At 32.8% G+C, this 22,667-nt stretch overlaps 1 protein-coding gene across 8 annotated transcripts in view; it reads left to right on the forward strand.

Annotated features, from left to right (window-relative positions):
* The window catches only part of LOC145259962 (zinc finger protein 1-like), a 529,574-nt gene that overhangs the window by 229,131 nt on the left and 277,776 nt on the right, over window positions 1-22,667 (forward strand). For 2 of the 8 annotated variants that reach the window (XM_080117943.1, XM_080117944.1), the window contains one exon: window positions 21,199-21,434. The exons of the other annotated variants lie outside the window; for them this stretch is intronic. The gene's annotated coding sequence lies outside the window, so the exon portion shown is untranslated. The remainder of the gene's footprint in view (window positions 1-21,198; window positions 21,435-22,667) is intronic. 8 annotated transcript variants of the gene reach the window in all.

Raw genomic sequence — 22,667 nt, forward strand, 5'->3', positions numbered from 1 at the left:
CTCAGTCGAGCACTTGCCATGAAAATAACGATAAAGCAAAGACAAACTCGCTACATCTGTTCTGTGAGAAAGAGGTTGCAGGGAAGAAAAAAAGGACATCTCCTATGAGGCTACGAGGTCTATTTTGAACTCTATACAGGATAAGTCCTTTCTAGCAGCTCCTGCCCAGACTCCATCCTCGGACGAACTGTTCTCTTATCTTTCCACACAGAAAGAGATTTATAAATTCGAGGATAGGTGTTAAGAACTAAAGCTTACTCATTTGTTTATGATCTGGAAAAGCATTGCTTCACTAAATGGATCTTAAAACTTAAATTTAATTAAGCTGACATTAAGAATAAGAGTTAACTTGAACAAAACCAACAACAACAAAATTCAAGATCAAATTAGAGTTCGAAAAATAAGCTCGGATTTGTAAGATAAGGCGTTCCGTGAGAATGAGATTATTAAAAAGCTGATCTTTTTGAGAGGAACTCTTATTATTCACTTCCTGAACGCTTGGGAAACGCGATTCAGTTGGGAAGGTGAACAGATGACGTCCTCTTGTTTAAAAAGAAATTGTCCTCGGGGGTGGGGGGGTCACTGTTACATATTTGGTATTCAATCAAGATAATAAAACTCTGTGTAGGATTTTTTTTTTTTTTTTTAGTTTTAAAAATAGTTTAACTATAAGTACGGTGAGAGGGGGTAATTCGTCTTCTATATTTTAATGTCCCTTAGACAGATCAAAGTGTAGTATCCTTATTGCGAGATGCCCACTTTATTGTGGTTTTGCTTACCTAAATTGAATCAAATTGCATGTATAAAACTGCTCTTTTCATTGAACACTATCCACTATTCAATGACTTTTTAAAAAAAAATTTTTTTTTTTAACTTTTGAATATTTTTAACCTGGAATAAATAAATAAATATACATAGTAAGTCTTGAAAATATATATGGCAAAACTTACTACCTAGCTCTACAGTCCTGGATATGACCTTAAACTATATCCAATGGTGAGGCCCCAGCTTGCGGGCTTTGGGGAATGTGGAGCCACCCTTTAATTGCTATTGCTCCCAGGTCCACTCTGACCCGAAGTGGCAGTACCTGTTAGGGTCCCAACTATGGGTTAAATAGAAACCGACTTGAAAACAACAAGTATATTCTATTAAAAAAAATTTCTTCAAAATCTTTGGATTCGGCATTAAACAACATGAAAAGGGTTGATATGTCGTAAAACAAAAATAACTAACCAACCAACCTTGCTCTACTTACATATTGAGCACCGTCAAAGTAAATACTGAAAATATTTACATAAACTTTATGTGCGTGCGTGTGTGTGTGTGTTCGTGTGTGTGTTAGCCTAAGTGTTGGTGTGTGTGTGTGTGTGTGTGTGTGTGTGTGTGTGTGTGTGCTGGTGTGTGTGCTGGTGTGTGTGTGTGCGTGACTTTGTGTCTTTTATCCTGCAAGAATCTCTGTAAATGGATCTCTCCAAGTTCCATCATACATTGTCTTTAAGTTTTTAATAAAATCAGAACCGTCAAAATGGTCTCTTCTTTCCAAGAATACAATTTCGGATTTGCATGTCTATATTTCAATAAAGATGGGATGAATTTTATCTTGGTCCGTGAATAGTTCGCGAATCAATGGCGCAAGAATGGCGAATGGTAAAAAAGAAAAAAAAAAAAAAAAAGGAAAAAATATTATGACTTTATTGGAAAATTGCATGATTAGTTTTCGTCGTGGTTGTGTAAAATTTTTATTCAATATCATCGGCTAATACGATAACGAATGTGGCCATTAACATTGTATTTATTATTTATTTTTCGGCGTGGGTTTGATATCTATCGTTGAGAAATTAATGCGTGATATTGCAGGCATTGATTTTTTTTTCAAGCTGTATGGGTAAACACTTAGCAAATGTTGAGAGCATTTTTTAGTATATATATATATATATATATATATATATATATATATATATATATATATATAAGAGCAAACAGTTAATAAAACATGTTAAAAAAACACTTTGAAAAAGAGTTAAAAACATATTTAATCTGAAAAGAAAACACTTGATAAGTGGATAGTCCTTAATCCGCGGAGTTTCGAAGAAATACTTTCCTTCTCATCAGAGGGTAGGAATTAGCAAAATGCGGGATCGGATTTTGCATACAAAAGTATTTGATGAAACAACAAGTAAGTCAAAGATCTTACTTGATAACAAAAAAGTGAAGCAGAGGGAATATGATGAAGAAAAGGGTGATTACACGTGAATGGATAGTCTGGTGGAAGATAAATAATCCAATGACGGTAAAATCCAAAAATATAACTTCAAGGAAGTTAATTGAATTTCCATTTGCACAAAAGCTATAAAAATATATATGGCAATTAAGCTACACAAAATATTCTGCGTTTCATCCACGCTAGGATTCGTCAGGTGTATATATATATATATATATATATATATATATATATATATATAGGAAAGGCACGTTCTGTGTGTGTGAGTTCACTCCCTATAGACTTCAAAACGGCTAGGCCGATGTTTTAAAAATTTCACACAAATGTACATTGTGTCTGAGAGTGTTCTTAGATAGGGTTTCTATTGATAAGTATCAAAATTCGATAATCCAAAATATCCCAGCCAAAGAAGGAACAGTCTGATTTTGCCAAAATTAACACCCTTATACAACCTAATATCACAAGTGCATTTCAGAAGTTTTATCACCGCACAAGCAGAAGGGGCCGGCACATAAAAGCAGCAATAGGTTCTTTGATAAGACAGGGGCACGTTCAAAATAAATGTTTCTGTTGAGAGAAGAACTGAACCATGATACTTGACTTTTGCATTTTAAACTTTAGTTTAACTGATTATATAAAAAATAATTTTATAAAGTCAATAGTAGGTTCTCTACAGTGCAATAAACTACAATGTATTGTGGACTAAGTCATTGCAGCGGAGACATTTAAAACTTCTTCCTGGTGCATTATGGTGGATCCCTGATTAGAGCAGGCAATCAATCGATTTGATTGAAAAATGGGTGATTTCACAAATTTCAATAGTAATAAAAGTATTGCATGTATAAAACATTTATTGGTCCTCATTCAATTCCCTGCTAGCATATATATATATATATATATATATATATATATATATATATACTAGCAAAGGTACCCGTCGTTGACTAGGTTCAAAAACAGCCTACAGAAAATGGACTCTGATTTATGAAAGTATGATAGGTTATGAAAAAGATGGATTGTAAAGAGATAGCTTCGAATTTGGGGGTATCAAAACCAAAGCAAAATATGATGGAAGTAAAAATAAAATAGATAAACCCCATAATTTATTATACCATACCTGTTCACACTGAAACTTTATGACATATTTCCATTCTATGGGGGTCATGCGCGAACGAACATCCCATAATTTTATCATACCATATTTCTTCAAACTGAAACATAATTATCAAAGTATACTTACGCAGATAGATATGAAAAGTCTTTATTAAAGTTTGTGCCTATTTCCATATTATGGAGGCCAGGCACGAACGCAATTTTATTATACCATCCCTATTTAAGTTGAAACATACTTATCAAAGTATTCTTATGTACATCTATATCAAAACCCCTTGTAAACGTTTTTTTTTTTTTTTTTTAATTTTTAAATTTTTCATTTCCATACTTTGTGGACCAGGCGTGAACGCAAACCCCACAATTTTAATGAACCACCGTTCTGCCAGATCAAACATACCCATTCCTGTGTCTCGATACATCTTCTATCATTATATGTGATCAGTTTTCTATAAGAGTCAACCATATAAGAGCCTATTCGTGACTAGACACATTTTCCAACGCAATAACTCTGTCAATTTTCAGTCTACAGACTCGAAATTTGATATACAGGGTACTGTGATTTGGGAAAATCTTTGTAATCCGTTTTTGGCCAGAAATTTGGCTCTTAAGGGGTCAAAGATCAATGATTTGATTATTGAGAACTTTACCAAACTCCTCCACCAATTTGGGGTCTAAACACTTGAAATTTTAGATATAGGTTTCTTGGACATGGATCTAACTGAATAACTTTATTTGAGCCCCAAGCAATAAATATTAAGGGGTCATAATAGGGGTGAAAGTAAAAAAAAAAAATTGACCGCTTTTTTATTTTTTTGCTCAACATACACCTCCAAACACCTGGGCAATGCTGGGCTGAAATACTAGTATATATATATATATATATATATATATATATATATATATATATATATATATAGTCTTTGAAGTTTTTAACCTTTAAAACTATACCAAAAAAATATTTTTTATCATTCGTTAGAAAACCATCTAGTCAGTAAGTCATTTAATCACCTGCAATCACTGCATCAACTCGCTCTCGAATTTACTATAATACCAATAATTTATTTTTCAAGGGATCATCAGTTGTTTACCATGAAACACTGTTTCGGGGATTTAAAAACAAAACAGTATATTACATCATGGCTCCCCAGCAGTGTTGATCAAACACCACCACCCTTAATCTTAGGAAGAAGACATGTTACAAACAGTTGATCCAGTTTTCTATTCTTAATTGCAATTACTAACCTTTTCATACTATAAAAATGAATTTCTTACCTGTGCGATTCATCAATTTCCACATTTAAAATGGATATATTTTTTAATTTTTTAATTTATCAGTCTCGTATTTATAAGATTAGGATGAATCCATTTAACTACTTATCACTCCCACTATGATTAGCATTTAGTATATTTACATTCTTATTTAAAATTAGTATATAAAGGTTAAAAATATTTTTACATATATACATTTTTTTTTTCTCGAGTATATATCCGACATAGTTAATCAATTGAGAACCACATTACTCTATCTAAAAACATATAAGATATTAACTGATATATATTCGAGAGTCAAAACAATGTAAAGAATATTCTGTTGTCATAGCCATATATATATATATATATATATATATATATATATATATATATACAGGGTATCCGTAAAGTTACTATACAGTCTTACAAGTTACTATACAGACACCCTGTAATATATTAACAGTACAGTAAGATATTGTATTAAAATATTTATTTGTAACAAAAGAAATAAAAAGAAATAACACCTTTATGTTTATAAAACTCTCAGAAAATACACGTGTTACATCCGAAAAGACTGTAAGAATCAAGGCAAACAATTTCTATGACAAATATTCAAATTGGAGGTCTTCAGCTCCAATACATTCTAGACAACGTGACACCACACTCTGTAAAACTTTGGTGCACAAGTCAAGATCAAGGTTGGCAAATGCATCAATAACAAATTGTCGAAGATCTTCAACACTTTAACTATTAATACAAATATAATACAATAAAACAATAAGACTGTATAGTAACTTTACGGACACCCTGTATATATATATATATATATATATATATATATATATATATATATATATATATATATATATATATATATATATATATATATATATATATATATGCACACACCCACAAACTAAAAACGAGCAAAAGTTGTAGCCCGTTAACTTAGAATGAATTTTTTTAGCCAAATTGAAGGTTGAATATGGTTAACTTTAAGTTTATTTTTCGCGTTAAATTCTTATATGTATTTATTCCTAAGTGTTCATCGAATAGATACCATAATATTTTGTTCGCTGCACCTTATAACAAAAGTCTATAGAAAATTTCAGCCAGATCGGACCAGTAGATATTGACAAAAAGTGGAACAGACAGACAGACAGACTAAAAGAAGTATTGAAAGCTCAGTTGAGAACTTGCCATAGAAATACCAATACAGTAAAGAAAGACTAGCAACGTCTTTTCTATGAGAAAGAGGCTGCAGGGAAGAGAAGAAAAAAATTATCTATCTCTAGATTGCAAAGTCGGTTTTATACTCTGTCAAGGCTAGAAAAGATGCTTTGAGCGGTACCACACGTTTGCGTGTGTGTGTGTGTGTGTCCTTTGTATGCATGCGCTTATTTTCCGTTTCTATTCCTTTCTTTTCCGTTTATGCTTCCATTGTCCTCGTCCACCGTGAAAACTCCCATCAGATTGATTCACGCATCATTAGTTATTGGCTTTTATTCCATATCGCGATGAAGGGCGTTGACCTTGCATGTGTATCTACCTGAGGGGGGGGGGGAACCGTGGCTTACCAACTGGAAACACGAATGTGACAGTAGAGCTCCAGGATCTTTCTTCGTAAAGTAGAGGATTCCTGGCATGCCAGCTGCAAAAGAAGGAGACAGAAGGAGGAGGGAAAGGAAAAAACACCTGAAAACCAATGGCCGAAGCGGATGTGATGTTTCCCATTCAAAAGAGCTCGTTCCAAGAATTTCAAAACCCTTGCTCACAAAGGGATTTCTCTGCAGTTAAAAGTCGTTTTCAGTTTTTAATATTTTTAATTTTGAAAAACGACACCATGCGGGTTGAAAAGGAAAGCATTACTTTTTCTGATTATCTTTTTCCTGTCATTTTTGTCTGCCTCTTTTTCTGCTGCAAATGAAAACTGGTTCAATGTAACCTATGCTTGATTTGTCAGCTTACATGCTATTTGGGTCTGAGTTTGAAAATCCGACGAGATAACTTTATATGTTAGACTAGCAGGACTATTTCCGGTGCTTATGCACTTACGTTATCGTATTATTTATTTTAAAATAGTATTTTCAAGTTAAATTCAAGTTTTACGATATCTTTCTTTTTAATTGTTAGTTGAAAGTACAAAATAATTACCAAACACCCTCCCCTCCCAATGGTAAGAATGCCTTTCTAAATAATAACGTTATTATTTCAGTACTGTGCATAAGTATCTTATTTAACATTGCCTGGGGCCATAAACAACAAAATAGTAAAAGCGTGCTTAACATTCTTCTTTTAAAACTCCTTCCTCTCTTTTTACCTTTCTTTTTCTATCGATATCCCTTCTTTACCTTCCCCTCTTTCCCCCATTCACTCTGCTCATTCCCCCCCCTTTTTTTTTGTCTTGATGCGTTATGAATGATCATAAAATTTCTAAAAAAATTACCAAAGCTATCAGTTTTAAAATCATTGTTCCCAGACAACACCGACTTTTTAGCCCTCCCCCCCTCACCTCAGCACTATATATTCTCCCAAACAACGCTGAGTTTCTTGTCTCCTCCCTTTCCCCCTCAATAATATAATGAAACCTATATTTATTTTATGTATTTCCGGACAACGTCTAGTATCTTGTCTTCCTCCCTCCCAGCTAAACACTCTAATGAAACCTGTTTATATTTATTCCCGGACAATGCCGAGTTTCTCGTTCCTATATTATTATTATTAGTGGTAGTAGTAGTAGTAGTAGTAGAATCCTCTGTTTACTATGAACTGTTTTGTTATCTTATCTTTCATCTTGGAATATGGTCAATAAACGTTTGTAAATATGGCTAAAGGAACAGCAATTAAATCCATACAATTACTACTGCAAAAAAAAAAAAAAAAAAAAAATGGTTGCGGTGCTTCTAACAAGGCCTTCCACCAGATAATGAGCCAGGAATTATTTTAGTGCTGAAGCTCAAATAGGCACAACTGGAACCTTAAGCTTGAATACTTTTAAAAGTGTTTATAATATAGTCATTATCTAACATTTATTTCTGTATAAAATGTAGGTATCTGTAATTTAGAATTGACTAGCGAGAGAGGTGGGTAGGCGTTGCCCGATCGTAAAATATGCTTAAATATGATATTTTAATTTATCCAGATAAACATTCATAAGAGTAAAAAAAAAAAACATATAAAAAAAAAACTTTTTTAATAGATGAACAATAGTTGACTCCCTCCCCCTAAGGTCCTGGATATGACCTTAAACTATATCCAGTGGTGAGGCCCCAGCTTGTGGGCTTTGGGGAGTGTGGAGCCACCCTTTAATTACCATTGCTTCCAGGTCCACTCTGACCCGGAGTAGTAGTACCTGTTAGGGTCCCAACTATGGGTTAAATAGAAACCGACGTGAAAACAACAAATATATTCTATTAAAAAAATTATTCTTCAAAATCTTTGGATTCAGCATTAAATAACCCGAAAAGGGTTGATATGCCATAAAACAAAAACAACCAACCAACCAACTCTTCCCCTAAAAATATATGGCTTTCAAATCTTAAACTGCTTTGACCATTTCCGGATAAAAAAAAGAAATAAACAAACCAGTGTGGTGCCCGGTGTTGTGCAGTCGTAAAATACTCTTAAATATGATATTTAAATTTATCCAGATTTCATATGTTATTATAGAGTCAATTCTCTATCATGATATTGTACCCAATGAATAGGTAGGATTTCAAAAGTAAAAAAAAAAAAAAACATTATGACCTGGGTGCCATCAGCTAGAATCGAAACTGAAAGTAAAATTTGTAACGTTTTAGCTAGAGATGTTACCGTGCGAGCTATCGTCAGTTGACTAAAACCAAAAATGCTGGAAAGAAAGGTAGATTAATGTACAAATCTCATTAAAAAAAAAAAAAAACGGTGGAAAAACTGTTGTCGATACACGCTTGTTAAGTTATAATTTCTTTAATTTTGACTATTTAACAGCTACTTTGACCAGGTAAACACCCATAAAAAACGGTCCACAAAAAATGAAATCATTTGAGCTACCTCACACCATTCTGCGGCCTTCCATTTCGGAGGAGATACAGTTTGAAAAACTGGAGACAAGCAGACATAATGCATACTATAAATGAGATTTGGTCTGAGGTACTAAAGAATAAATCTCTCTCTCTCTCTCTTTCTTTCTTTCTCTCTCCCCCCCTCTCTCTCTCTCTCTCTCTCTCTCTCTCTCTCTCTCTCTCTATATATATATATATATATATATATATATATATATATATATATATGGTATTTTAAGTATTGATTTTCAATATTATGTTCAACAGTGCTCAATAATAAGGACCAAAGTATGGATTTCTGCTAGTTTCAACTGATTACTTTGGTTTGAACCATAACTCTTTGAGAATTCCATTTCATATATCCTGAAGACATGTACTCAGGTTCTATTTCATTTATGTTTGATGATTAATTATAAAGCCATCTAACCTACTTAAAAAGACCACCATTTCAGTTCCACGGTAGCCAGAAAAAAAAAAAAAAAAAAAGAAAGACATTTTTTTATTTAATTGTCTCATCATAGGTGGGAGAGGGGAGCGAGCGAGCTATAATGGATTCTAGCTAAGAAAAAAAATAGTTAAATAATTTTTTAGGTAATTTCTTCTCTATTTTATCCCCCTTTTCTCTCTCTCTCTCTCTCTCTCTCTCTCTCTCTCTCTCTCTCTCTCTCTCTCTCTCTCTCCAGATCTTTTTTATTTTCTTTTTCAGAAATGTTCTTTCAACATTTGTTTTGTGTTTTGTAAAAAATGTAATTACCATTTATTGTTGCAAAACATCTTTAGTTTGTCTCAAAATGTTTTAATGGTGGTCGACACTTTTTTTTTCAAAAACTTTCTTTTTATATCCATTTATTGTTTTTTTGTTTTGTTTTTATCTGTTCATTTGTTTATCTGTTTTTTTTTTGTTTTTTTTTTCTGTCTCGCCATTTCGTTTCTTCCCTAATTTTTAGACAACCTCTCTCCTATTTTATGTATTTTTGTTTTGGTTTGGCCATAACTAATATATGTGGATATCTATCCTCAAACCCTAAGAGGAATTTATGAACAAGCAAAAAGACAGAAAATACAAAGGGCAGTTCTGTGTGTGTGTGGGTGTGTGTAAACCCAGCTAAAAGTAAAAACATCTATGAAACAAACACCAACAAAGTTGCTATATTCTTGATCACTAATGATAATATATGTATTAGTGTTGGAATGATTAATCGGAATCGGGAATCGGGAAAAGCGGAAGATTTGGTTGTATCAGAATCCGTATCAGAAAAATTGGTGCCTATTTTCTGATGCCAAAACTTTTAATTGTTTTTTTTTTATTTGATTTTGTTTAAAACAAAATCTTCCACTGCTGATAATAATGATAAAATAATATCGATTTTAAAACACCAGTAAAATTAAAATCGATAGATCATCTTCCACAAGTGTATTTTTACCCCTGGGAAAATATTTGCATATTTAACATGCGTTTTTTACAGAAATCGGGGAAAATAACAATCTTATGGTTAAATATTTAGAGATTTATAAAGAATCGGTATCGGTAATTGTATCGGATTTGGGAATCTAGTACAGAATTGGTAATTGTATCGGAATCAGGAAAAATATTAGAAGTTGCAGAGCGGTGCTAGGAGCCTCAAATGATTGGATTTTTTATGGGCCCTTCTTTTATGGGTTTTTAGCAAGTTAAAATTGTTTTTAAGGGTTCAAAAAAGGGGGAAAAATTGAAAAAAATCGTTAAACATTTTGTACATTCATCTTAGTTTATTTTTAATTTTTTATCAATTTATATACGTATCACATTGGTACAGTGATTACATCACCAGCTTTGAATGCTAGAGTTTTGGGTTTCGATTCTAGCTGATGGCACCTAAATCCTATTTTTTTTTTTTTTTACTTTTGAAATTACGATTCTGTAATAATACATACGAAATCTGGACAAATTAAAATATCATGTTTAAGCGTATTTCACACCCAGGCAAAGCCCCCCCCCCGCTAGTATTTAATACTAATAAGCTTCAGTCTCTACATTACTAGGTGTGTCAGAAACTGACCTTACGAATGTGTGAAATATAGTGAATAATTCGACCCCCTGTCTTTCCAAGCTTATAACTACTCAAAAAAATGTAATTCAAACCCTAAATTTTTCAATTAAAAGAGCAAGGACCAAGGTTTCATTTAAAAAAAAAAACGTGTTTTTTTTTTTTAAAAAAAAGGTTTTAAACTTTGCACTTTACCGGTATATTTCTAAAAAAACACTTTTTTTTTTTAAATTTGAATATATTATTTATTGATCTTTTATCTTCAATTTGTGATATATAAAACTTTGGCGAGTAAATTAATTATTTACTTTTTAATAGACATTTCAAAATGTGGGGGGACGCGTGAATTAAAAAAAAAAAGTTTGTCTAAAATATTATATTCGGTTTATTGGAAAGAGCATAAAATTTCACATTGATCCTGAAAATATCGTTTAAAAATATAAGTTTAAAAATTGAAAAATACTTAACTGGTAAAAATCAATTGATTTCATTACTGTTTTTTAAAAAATAAAAAAATAATATTTCTATTACTTTTTATACAACTTTAATAGTTTATTTTGTGAATATAATCCATAAAGAAAATAAACAATCCACTTTTAAAAGAGAAATTATGCGGTTTTAATATTTTATTCGCAGTTTCGTGTTAGGTGTGTCAAAAATTCCCCCCAAATTCTGATACACCTACTACATTACTGCATGTGTTACTAAATATCTAAGTGCACTTCTAAGGAGTCTATGATGACATAATCCACTTAACATTTCAAATATATCCCATTTTTATCAAGTTTAAATCATATGTATAAAATAGTCTGGGGAAGACAATAGAAGTGGTCTCGAATCTCTACGTTTTTACTCCTACGTGCAAAAGATCTGTGCACCCGCACATCTGAGTGACACATTTGGTCAGAACCTATTTGAAACTTCAAACATGTCCTCCAAGTTTAAATCATGAATCTCCAGCAGTCTTTGTTATATGACCGTTCAATGATATGTAAGGATACTTTGGTAATTGTTTCATCAGTAGACGGTATGATTCAGAATGGAATTCACACTAGCCGGACTACAATCTCCCAGATTTTTTTTTTTATCTGTGTGTTTATTCCAAAGATAAACCCGTTAAATTCTAACGAAACAGTCACGAGTCTTTTTTTTTTTTTTTTTTTTTTTTTTTTTTTATGAACTGGAGCCCCCCCCCCTCCCTAAAAAAATAAAACAAGTTAGTGACAAAAGAGGAGTGTGCCAGAGTTAGTAATAATTATGTATATCATATTCAGGTGTGCTTATTATTGAACAAAGATAAAATAAAGACTGCTGAAGATTCATGACTGAAACTTAGTAGGCAAGTCTGACATAAACTGGTAGGAAATAGTGAGGGGTACCCGGCGTTGCCCGGGTGTTTGGGTGTGTGTGTGTGTGGAAACTCCGGCAGTGGAGTGGGGGGGGGGGTAAAAAAAATAATAAGTATGAGGATCGAACCCGAACCCTTGAGGCAAAGTTGTAAATTAAAGTGTGATAAAAAAAAAAAAAAAAAAAAACGTGCGACGTTAACCATTGCCCCACCGCGAGATGCTCACGGAAACACGTTTGAATTTATTTAATGACTTGGATTTGGCAGGTGCCCGTTTTAATGAGTTAATGAGGTCAAGTTTGACTGCGGGATGGTGTTTCATTTACTGCGGGAACCCTTCCCAAGATGTTATAGGAAAAAGACTAACCCACATGCGGCGAGCGACAAATGTTGAATATTTATCTTCCCAAAGTCGAGCAAATTAAATAGACAGGCGAACTTCGTTGTTAACTCTGAGAGATTACGATTTATATGTGATATACAAAGTTTTAAAAAGTTGTGAACCGACCGACCGCTTCTTTGAAAAAAGCCTTCTGTAGACATACTGAAAAATCGAACACACATACAAACATACATACATTTTCGCTTTTATATTTATAGATAGAAGATTCTATGGGTGGGGTGGCAATGTATTTGGGTTCCTCTTCGTATTATTTGTAGTGTTTTCATTTAAAACAGGACAGGTTTGTTTCTCAAAATTCTTAATGACCAAAACATAAAGAATTCAATTAAAAGAAAAAGAAACAAAAAAAAAACATTCGAATTCAAAAGATATCAAAATCTCTGGACCATTATTTTTAGAACAAGCATCACTTAAATATGACACAAATATTTGGATGTTCCGTTTTTTTTTTTTTGTTTTTTTTGTTTTTTTTCTCGAAGGAGTAGGGGAGGGTACTTTTCATTGCATATTATGTTTTGTTTTGCATTTGGATTCTGCCATTTTTTTTTTGTCAACTGACTTACAAAAACAAGGAATTTCCTATGAATCTCAATCTGAAGCCATGCATGATAGCTATTAGAAAAATAGATAGCAGGAAGACCCGACGTTGCTCGGGATTGAATAAGGACAGCTATTATGTTCTTTTCCGCTATGCTCATAACACCATACTGTTTTCAATTTTTTTTACTGCCCCCCCCCCTCCACTTTCGTACCCCCCCCCCCCACTCATTATTGTCGGAAGAAGCTGAAATGTTGGAAAACACTCTGAATTAGTGTCTTATACATATGGTTTAATTTTCATTAAAATCGGATATGCATGTTTGAAGTTTAAAATGGGTTCCATCCAAATGTGTCACTCAGATGTGGGGGTACACAGTTATTCTGCACATGAGGGGTAACGTACGGATTTAAGACAACTTTCATTCTTTATTCTAGAGTATCTTATACATATGATTTAAATTTTATAAAATGGGATATATTTGAAGTGGATTATGTCATCATAGATCCTTGAGAAGTGCACTTAAATACGCAGTAATGTATGCAGCGCCTAACCTTCCCGAATGGTCACCCATCTGGTACTGGCAATGCTCAACGTTGCTTAACTTTGGTGATCTGGTGGGAACTGGTGTGTCAACGTAATAGTGCCATATATATATATATATATATATATATATATATATATATATATATATTCACCTATCATCCCCTTTAAAAAAAAAAGGGGGATTGCACGATCATTGAAGACAAGGTTCAAGCAAGGAAGGACGCACACACAGTCCACAGAGTTTTATAATTATGTAAAGATTCATTCGGGGCAACGCCGATTCAAAATATACCAACTTTGTGGGTGTTTGTTTTGTTGTTTTTTACTTACACACAATATTCCTTCATATAAGTTGTATTTTTTTTTTCTTTTTTGACTGTTCACAAACTCGTCTTAAAGACTGTCCGATAGATAAGCATACATATTCTAAAACAGAACGAAGGCAGAAGTGGAGTACGAGTCGGGATAGACTAAAGTTTATTAGTATTAAATATGACTGAATTGTGAATATTTTCAATTTGTGGATTACTTTTTTTAAGATGGGATGATTATATAATAGGGGGCGTATGGCGGCAATATGCAAATACCGAGCCGTGTCCGAAATGAGGGCACGGTAAGGAAAAAGAAAAGAACTATAAAAAGGAGAAAAATACCTCTTAATATATATATAGGCTCCTTCAGTCTTTGACAGACTATGGATGCCCACGAAGGGGTGCGTGTGGATATAATTTTTGTGGCAGGAGGGGTGCAATCTCCGACCACACCTCTCCTAAGTCGGCATTGTTAAATACCAGTGGCAGGTAAAGGACGACTGGAAACAAATGCCTGATAAGTGAAGAGCACATACAGCGCCTAGACTTCCCAAATGGTCACCCATCTGGTACTAACTAGGCTCAACATTGCTTAACTTCAGTGATGTGACAAGAACCGGTGTCTCAACGCGATTGTACCGTATATATATATATATATATATATATATATATATATATATATATATATATATATTCATTCAGGGCAACGAAAAGAACTATGAAAAGGAGCAAGAGAACGTTCGAAACGACGTTCGAGGGAGGCAGAGATCAGAGCGAAAGAACACTATCATAGTTTATTAAGGAAAGTACTCAGAGCGAAACGTCGTTGTTACAAAAAAAAAAAAAATTGAGTCAAATTATATTTTGTCTTCTGTTCCTTGCGACGTACTCTGCTACAACGTGTTGGGTCTAGGTATACAACGTTGCAATTACGCTGTATATAGTTTAAATACATTATTACTAGTGGAGAAAGACGATTTTCTGGGTTCAAACTTTGCGTTAAAATTTCAGGAGTCAAAGTCGAGCATTTGAGATACCGACTCCATAACTTTGCTAATTATGTTATTTAATTATATTTGAGTTGGAATTCTGTTTATTATGTGATACAGATCTTAGATTTCAATTGCATTCCTTCTCTCATGATTAATATTAATCGATGCATCACCTTATAAAAACTTTGAAATTTTTCAAACATACTCAAAATGATATGAAATCAGGATTTGAAGAAAAAAAAATCGTATATGCATATATATATATATATATATATATATATATATATATGTGAAAGACAAAAATCCGAATGTAAATTCTTTACCGCAATTCTTGCTTTGTGTCTTGCTCATATCAAAAGAATGCCAGGAAAACGGTCGGTGCGGATAATGGCATCGTTTTCCAAAACTATTTCTCCGATTTATAACTCATGAAAGAATTATAAACACAATAGAATTAAAAATGGTAAAAGAATCTTTTCCAATCCCGTTTTTGCCGAAACCGGATTTTCATGTTTAGTTGCGTTAATTCAAATCATTTCTGTTCAATACGGAAAAATCCCAGAGGGATCCCAGAGAAGTGGACCGGGAAGCGAGTATGAGGGTTTAATCAGATTTTTACTATCTTTCTTTGTTAGATAATGTTTTCCCTATCAATACTTCCCATTGATGTGTATTTATTTTTGATTATAACTGTTATTGATTATATATGTGTGTGTGCGTGTGTAATTTAACGTTTTAGTGTGTTAAAATTGCCTTTATGTGCAGTTATATTGTGAAAATTATCTGTGAAAAAATTAAATTAGGAAAAATTTTTTGAAGGAATTATATTCCTGAATGACTATTTTAACCTGACAACTTAAAAAAAAAGAAAAATGTTTGGTAAAGAATATAGGGAAAAAAAAAAAAAAAAAAAAAAAAAAAAAATAATAATAATAATAATAATAATATTATTATTATTATTATTATTATTATTATTATTATTATTATTATTATTGGCGGCTCACATGGAGCTTTCACACAAGTCAACAAAGGATCTGATTGGAAACCTGTGGTATTCTCTGGAAGCTGAGTGACAACAAGTCTCCCCAGATGTCCAACTCTCTCTACCTCCTTCGATAGCATTTGCAAATGAATTTGCATCATCGCAACAACCGCTTACCATTGATTTCTCGCTGGTAGTGGCCATTGGTTTATACTGGAATTTGAGTGGCACTCAGCTTCCCCAAGGTCCCAGTTCTCTTTGCGCCTGTCCAGCCGAGGTCTGATTGGCGCTCGCTTCTCGGTCTTTCAGTCCTTATTGACCCTTCTCGGCCCTTTGGTATCATTTTTTTTTTGGGGGGGGGGGATGCATGATAGGGGGTGTAGAACTTGTAGATATGCAGTTTCGGTGTTCTTCATTCCCTGTAACGCTTATTCGTTATATTGTCTTGTATTTTTATTATTATTATTATTATTATTATTATTATTATTATTATTATTATTATTATTTGTTTACTAAGTTTGTCTATCTGTCTATTGCATTTTTTCTCGGAAACAACTGAGCAGATCTGGCTGAAATTTTGTATAGACCTTTGTTGTGATAAGGTGCAGCGAACTAACTAGTATGATATCTGTTTGGTGCTCAGTTAGGGATTAATATGAATTAACATTTAATACAAAAATGAGCACAAATTTAACCATATTAAACCATCAATTTGGCATAAAGCACTCATTCCAAATCAATGGGCTGTAACTTTTGCCCGTTTTTTGATAGGTTTAAAACTCTAGTTTATATTATATTGCTCTTTATCTGTCTGTCCGTTTCACTCTTAGAAACTACTGGACTGATCTCGCTAAAATTTTGTATGGGTCTTTATAATTATAAAGTGCAGCGAACTAAGTATTATGGTCTTCATTCGATGCACAGTTAAGGATTAATAGGATTAGTCACCACAATACCACATTTACTCTTGAAGTTTAACATAAAGCACTCGTTTTAAGTCAACTTTTGATCATTTTTAACAAACGTCTAGTAATACTGGTCTGGTAATTATTAGTATTATTGATAGACGTTAATTATCGGTTTAATACCCATTGTAAACCTAAAATTCCCTTTTTTAAAAGTGTAGAATTCAAACTATTTTTTTTTTTTTTTTTTTTTTTTTGTATATACAAATGGTTTAAATTTCCAGAAACTTTTTTCTCTGTTCCATCGTTAGAAATGTAATTAAATTCATTGGTCATAAAGTACGACTCATTTGCCTCACAAACAATGTTTGCTTGAATGTGTTTCCGTCTCTCTGCGCGACCTATCCGATACTGATTTATTTACGTATCCATTATTTTTATTTATTTATTTTTTTAATATGGTGGGTGGCGGTCCTATGCGTCCTTGGCATCGTTTATTATTTATTTATTTTTTTGCTTAATACATTTTTTTCCTTTTTTTTCTTTTTTTTTCCTTTTTTCTTTTTTTTCTTTTTTTTCTTTCTTTTTTTATTTCTACTGTTTTGTTCATTTTGCTTCATTCGTACCAATGTGAATACCTTTGCTATTCCATCCAGCATGTACCGTTGCTTGCATCGCCATTTAATCTTGCAGAAGAGAAGGCGCCACTGAATGGGGGGAAATTTTCTCCCTTTTTCAAATAATCTGATGAGTATGTAAAATCACCTTTATAGAAAAGTATTTCGCAAACGAATAAAAATAATGGACGATTTGGGGAGGAAGGAGAGTAGGCACCGCCAAAACTGGGGGGGCAGGTCAGTACTTTTTGACGGACCGTCTTTTTAAAAATCTACTAAAAATCAGGTAATTATCCGATCAATACGAAATTTTCAGCGATTATTAGGAGAAGAATGAACTTTATAACAGTGTACTTATTTTTCATAAACGATATTTATATATATATATTTTTTTGCTTACAAAACCCCCCTTGTTTTAAAGTGGGAACAAATATGCTTAAAATAATCATCTGAAACTGAAATCAACATATTGTGTTGTTGTAAGGGACAGAATTATAGATTCAAAAAAAAAAAAAAAAAAAAATTGTTTGCATACTTTATTTTGACGTCTGAATATCAGAACTTCGATTGTCTTTAATTATCCCGGTTTTGCGTTTTGAAGTGTGAAATTCGGTGAATATGTTAAGTAAAATAATTAATTTAAGTTAAGCAAAACAAAAAAAAAATTTTTTAATATTTATACGAAAAAAGCTATTTTAAAATTTTTGATAAATAAATTAACAATTTTTTTTTAGCGAGCCGAATAATGCATGACCATTATTAAACAGGGCATGCTTTGAATAATCGATACCAAAAAAAAAAAATTCGATAAATATTGTGCCCTTTGTGTTAAAAATAGCATCATTTTTTCGATCCCGTTTGAAAACGTTTGCCGCCTTTCGACTACGGTGGACCAAACGCGCTGAAATAATTTTTTTTTATTCTGCTTTAAATTGCCCCCCCCCCATTTTGGGGAGCCTAGCCCCCACACACATACACATTAAAAACCAAACGCATACAAATGGTCACCCATCTGGTACTGGCCAGCCTCAGCTTAATAATACATTGAAATTTTCGTCACTGAAAAATAAGTTTTTTTTGGCCTGTTTGGTCTTCCATAGTTTGCATTTTATCAAACGAAAACGTAAACAGTCGATCTGAACTCTACGTAAACGCGAAATATCTGGTTACCTATATGAATAAGTGGAATTATTTGAAATTCAGGTACTTATATTATAATATTTTTGCATATTCTCTTAGAAAATCATCCTAAATCTTAGTTAGACAATAAATAAATTAATTAATTATTTCAAAAACCCTTTTTTAAAAATATTTAAGTACGTTTTTTGTGCAAGACAAAAAATGTCAATTGTTAACTTTTTGGGAAAATTTAACATTTAAAATTGAATTAAAAATAGTAGAAAAAGTTTTACATTATTCTGTTTTCTATATGATAAAATTCAGGGTTTTATCTTTCTGGAAAAAAAAAAGTTACTCAGAAATAATGGATTTTAATAAATGTAATTTCGTTTTAAAAAACAAAAACAACTTGATTTTGCGGCCATTTTTGGCGGTGCCTAAAGGAGAGTGGTGCAAAAATCATCTGACGAATAGCTCAAAGTATGAAACCTATGGCTATGAATGCTTAAAAAGAAGCACAGTGCTTGTGCAGTATAATGGGATATCAAAAAAAAATCATTTTAGATAAAGACGGTATCACTTACTTAGGTGTCATGTCGAAATTAGTAAAGATTCCAAAAATTATGAAAAATTGTGGAGTAGAAAAATAATTGCAAGTAAAAATGAAATTTATCGAATTATACACTTTTATCGTATTTGATAATGTTGAAGAGTGAACTTCCAGGGGAGGTAAGTGAAGTCTATGATTTTGACAAAATAATTATAAACTGCCATTTTAAAATAGATGGACTGCTAATTTTTTTTTTTTTTTTTTTTTTTTTTTTTTTTTGTAAAAGTTAATTCTAGAAGATCTTCTGTTTGATCATTTATTTTTAAATAATTTTTATGACATGACACAAAATTACGTTTTTTTTTGTTTTCATTTTACAATGGAATCAACACTTATCTAGGCCCAGAGGCTACTCGAAGAGAAGGGTTAATAAGTGTACGGCAGTCAATTGGACAATATCGTAGTAATCGATAGTAGTAGAAAATTTTGTAAATTGAATTACTTAAGCAGATGGCTCATCAAGAACTTGTTCACGGTGAACTTAAAGACGACCATATTGTAGTCAGCTGGAAAGCAGGCAAGCGGAAGAGAGTTCCAGAGGCGTGGAGTTCTAAAAATGTAGGTTTGTTCATGGAATCTATGTTTAGGTTTAGGTACGGATAAAGAGTGGAGAAAATTATTGACGAGTGTTTTTTTATGAAAGTTTAGCAAGGGGGGGACCATAGATTGAAGCTCAGACGAGCACTTGCCATGGAAATAACGATAGAGCAGAGACAGGCTCGCAACATATCTTGTGTGGGAAAGAGGTTGCAGGGAAGTAAAAAGGGCGTTCCCTACTCGACTATGAAGTCTATTTTGAAATTGTTACCTAAAATGCACTTTTTGAAATCCCATTATAGTGCGTGATTTATCCAATGATGTGTGTATGTGTGTGTTTGTGTATGTATGTGTGTATGTGTGTGTATAAAAACATTCTTTTGTATATTCTTTGTGTAAGGTGATCCATCGTCATCAAACACCAATTAAGAAATATTCCCATAGTTTCTATTTCTTCTTAAGACCTCTTAAGCTTAAGCCTTAAATTTTAGACATTGTCTAGAATCAAAATCTGTAATGGATTTTGATTGATATTAGAATAAGGATTCTAAACATCATGCTTAGTCTCATGATATCTTAATTTTTATAAAGAGTTGGGTTTGAAGGCTATTACAATGCCGCTTGTGGTAGACATCGTAAACACAAGTCAGTGTTTTAAAAGAATAATGCCAATATTGAAGTAATTTTCAGTTATCAGCTGTCATTCTTTTATACACTGAATCGTGTCCACGATATCTCCCACAAACTGCATTATAATAGCCTTCAAATACAAATCCGTTCTAGTAAACTACAACATCCTCATAATTTTTATCTTCATAAAAGAGACATAAAAGTAAATTCAGGGAATTTATTTTACCCATTCTGTGACTGGTATTCCTCATAAATATATATATATATATATATATATATATATAATGCACTTTTTCGGCAATTTTTTAAGCACCCCCTTCCCCATAAAATTTTTTGTAATACTATATCATAATAAATGAATAATGAATAATTTTGTTTCATCAAAATTTTCTGTTTGTGATTCGTGATTTCAGTCTGGCAATTGAAGGAAATAATTCGGCTGTTATCCAAAGTTCAACTTAATTAAAAAATAAAAAAAAATACCGAAAATATTTTTATGATGTACTTACCCGTCATGGAACGAAAATGTCATATTCCAAAAATTATGTAAATTGATCAAATATTTTTCTTCTTTTTCTTTTTTTGCTTTAATAGAAAATTATTTTTTTACGATTTTTAGTGGTTTTAATAGTAAATCGTATCCATTATAAAGCTGATTTTTTAACTGTATTTCTATCACGGTAGTTCGAATTGGGTTGTTTTTTTTATTTATTAAATACAGCAGAGCTAGGCACACCATCTCTGCTTCCTCATAAATTTGATTCTCTTAGTAAAAAAAAAAAAAAAAAAACTACAATCAATTTACGTGATTTTTGGAATATGACATTTTCATGTTGTGAGCAGGAACGTGCACCATAAAGATCTTTTTTGTATTTTTTTCTTTTTCTTTTAATTAGGTAGAATTCCGGACAAGAACCAATAATTCATTTCCTCTTTAGTTTTGTTTTGTTTTTTGATCTATATGAGTATTTTCTTTTTTGCATGGCTATTTGTCTATCTTTCCAGGTGTTGATGCAGTGAGTGTCCTCATATTGGCCATCGCCATGGCCAACTGGACACTACCATTGCCCATTCATCATACCATGCATGACCACAACTACTACCACAACCACTTCCACTGCAACCCTGGCTATATTTGACAGAGTTGCAAGGACAATGATGACGACAATGTTCTACTTATTCTTCTCCTCTTCCTACTCCTCCTCTAAAATGCTGGGGAACAGACAAATGTCTTGAGACAGGTGAAAACGCACATGTTGTTGATGCCAACCCCCTTCCCTTTTTTTTTCCTTCCCTTCCCCCACATTTAACACTGACACCACCCCTGTCTTTTTGTCTCACAACGTTTCTCACCTCTCTGTGGTCACGGGCACTTTACTTGTGGTTTTTGCATAGGTTGCGTCAAATAACATTTTTTTTTTTTAAATAATAAAAAAAAAAATTTTTTTTTTTTTAATGGACAGCGTGCAAATATTACTCGCATCAAATTAATTTTACCTCCCCTCCTCACTCACACTTCATGTTTATGGTTTTTTTTTTTTTTTTTTTTTTTTTAGATGTATCGTTTGAATTTTTTGGACTACTGTTCTCATCTTACATGTTATTCTCACAACGTTTCGGCCGATGTAACCTCTTGTCTTCTTCGGGCGCGTCTAATCAAACTTGACAAACTTCATGTCGGACCTTAAAATCTGTACGGAATTTAAAAGTTCTAATCGAACCCCTTTATTTAATCAATGGTGTTAGCATACTCTCCTTCAGTCAGTCAGCCATGACCAGATAGAAGTTTTATGTAATCCATAACTGCATTCTTAGTATCATCCCATACAGAGGATTGAACCTTCAACCTGCAGAAGACTAACTGAGAACTGCTTATTAGTGTAACGTTATCCAGAAACTAACACATTGTATGCTCAGTCGCAAAGGAGACAAAACAGGAAAGACCTTTAACTCACTTTTCTCCACATTAAAAAAACGACATTAGTATCTAACACTGCCCTCACAGAGAGGCAAAGTAAATAGGAACAACACTTATTTTCTATTGCTATTCAGTGTGTGTGTGTGAAATGGCACTAATTCTATTTGGGTTTAACCAGTTTCCTCCGAAGGAGGAAGTTCCATGGGAGTATGAAATTCACAAGCAGTTCCCAGTCGCATGTTTAACCAATGGTGTTAGCATGCTCTCCTTCAGTCAGTCAGCCATGACCAGATAGTTATTCATTTCTCTAACATGATCTCAAACGTCCTCCATGTCTCTAACGTGATCGTTCTCTTTTTTATAGTCTTTTTTTCTTTACCGGTGAGATCATTTCACATGCATTTATGCACATATGTTACATTGCTTATCACTTATATTCATTGCGCCACAAGTCTGCAAGGAGTTCCGTACCAGTTTCAAAATCTGACATGATGCTCTTGGAGAAGGCCGAAGATTACATTGACCGAAACATTGTTAAAATAACATCCAAGAGGAA

Source organism: Euprymna scolopes, chromosome 35 (genome assembly GCF_053919585.1).
Source record: "Euprymna scolopes isolate OS-2025 chromosome 35, ASM5391958v1, whole genome shotgun sequence".
Taxonomy (NCBI): Eukaryota; Metazoa; Mollusca; class Cephalopoda; order Sepiida; family Sepiolidae; genus Euprymna; species Euprymna scolopes.